General features: G+C 36.9%; 1 non-coding gene across 1 annotated transcript; it reads right to left on the minus strand.

The window, feature by feature from the left end:
- Positions 1-816: 816 nt before the first annotated feature.
- Positions 817-889, minus strand: TRNAD-GUC (transfer RNA aspartic acid (anticodon GUC)). Its single transcript has one exon. It is a non-coding gene; the product is annotated as a tRNA-Asp (tRNA).
- Between the last annotated feature and the right edge of the window lie 1,239 nt (positions 890-2,128).

Raw genomic sequence — 2,128 nt, forward strand, 5'->3', positions numbered from 1 at the left:
TATATTAATTGTGAATTATTAAGTTTTTAATTTCCCATTTAAGTGATATTGTGAAAAATACGGCAGAACAAGTTTCTGGAGAGGTTTGTGATGAAAATGACTGTGTAATAGTAGGTTTATTAAAAGTGACTTTTAACCGTCGTACATACAACGAGAAAGTTGAAATTGTGAAAATGGAAAGACCAACTCCTGAGTTAAATTTGTCCATGGACGTAAAAGAATAACAGCGTGAGTACACACGCCATTTCACTTCAACATCATATGGTAAGTGGAATTGGTTGTGTGGTAGTTCTAAACTGTCTAAACTATTTTGCTGGCCATGTTTGTTATTTAGCCGCGAAACTACGTAATGTGTGGTCAAAAGAGGGGTTTTCTAATATGAACTTCCTTCGAACGGCAGTTCTAAAACACGACAAATCAAAAGCTCATACTTGTAGTAGCATGAACTTTGCAAACTTTGGGAAGACAAGAATTGATTTACTGCTAGATAAGCGAAAAGCTCTTCACATCAACCAACACAATGCTCTTGTGAAAAAAAATTGGGAGATTTTACTGCGTCTTATTAACGCAGTCTGCTTTCTAGGAAAACAAGAATTGGCTTTTCGGAGTCATAATGAGAGTGTGGAATCAGATAATAGAGGAAATTATATTGAATATTCAAGTTCCTTAAGTGAATTTGACCATTTACTGGCCAATCATCTTGAGAGTTCAACAGTATTTCGTGGTACTTCTCCCGCAATTCAGAATGACTTAATATTTGCTATAAGTGGGGTTATGATAAAGAACATAAAATCTGAATAATTTCGAGGAAAAATTGTTCCGGAGCCGGGTATCGAACCCGGGACCTTTGGTTTGACGTACCAACGCTCTACCACTGAGCTACCCGGAAACTCTAACCGACACCGATCCAATTTTTCCCTCTATATCCACAGACCTCAAAGTGGGCTGACAACCGTCAAGCAACCAACTTCGAGTGCACACTAACTCCGTGTGACTTAAATTGTGGTTTTCTGTTAACGAACAGTGACGTGTATTATGCAAATCAAGATTTCAGGTATAACTCCCTGTGAAGTTGATTCGAATAATTTCGAGGAAAAATTGTTCCGGAGCCGGGTATCGAACCCGGCTCCGGAACAATTTTTCCTCGAAATTATTCAAATCAACTTCACAGGGAGTTATACCTGAAATCTTGATTTGCAACATAAAATATGAAATAGAAGAAGCACCTTTTGCTGCCATTGTTGTTGATGAAACAAGTGACTGCTCTAATCAGAGTCAATTGTCCACTGTTTTAAGATACGTCGACAGTACTGCCAATGTCCAAGAACGGTTTATAAGATTCACAAATATCAGTTCGGACAAAACTGCTGCTGCTTTGTTTCAGCATGTGGAAGGTGTTATAGCAGAATATAATGTCGGCAATAAGTTAATTGCACAGAGATACGATGGTGCTTCAGTTATGGCGTGAAATATTAATGGCTTAAAAACAAAAGTTCAAGAAAAGTATCCTCAAGCACTATTTGTCCATTGTTACAGCCATGTTCTCAATTTAGTTTTGCAACAAACTACTTCATCCATTCCAGAATGCCGCATTTTTTTCAAAACACTGTCGGGTTTAGCTGCATTTTTCTCATCATCTCCTAAAAGATCAGAAAAACTCAAGGAGTTATGAAAAAGAAACTCCCAAAAGTAGCACCTACTAGATGGAATTTTACATCTCGGCTTATAAATATAGTAAAGGAATACAGAGAATAACTGACTGCTTTCTTTGAAAATATCATTTGTAATGACTCTGAAGAAAACTGGGATGATGATGTAATTGTGCAGGCTCAAGGATATTTGTATTTTTTCACACAGTTTCAGAATATATTTCTTCTTGAAGTCTATGCTAGAGTGTTCGCACATACAGATGTGCTCTACAATATTCTTCAGACAAAAAGTCTAAACATAGTATACTGCTTGCAAGAGGTATCAAAGTTAAAAAATACTATATCCGAGTTCAGACGTAGTGGGTTTCCGTCCATATGGAGTAATATGGAAAATGAAAATTCTTCAGCCAATACAATGGAAGCACCATTAAAGCGAAGAAAAGGAGATGATGAATTGAAATACAGGCAGCTGTACTACA

This window comes from Periplaneta americana, chromosome 11, assembly GCF_040183065.1.
Source record: "Periplaneta americana isolate PAMFEO1 chromosome 11, P.americana_PAMFEO1_priV1, whole genome shotgun sequence".
NCBI classification, from domain to species: Eukaryota; Metazoa; Arthropoda; class Insecta; order Blattodea; family Blattidae; genus Periplaneta; species Periplaneta americana.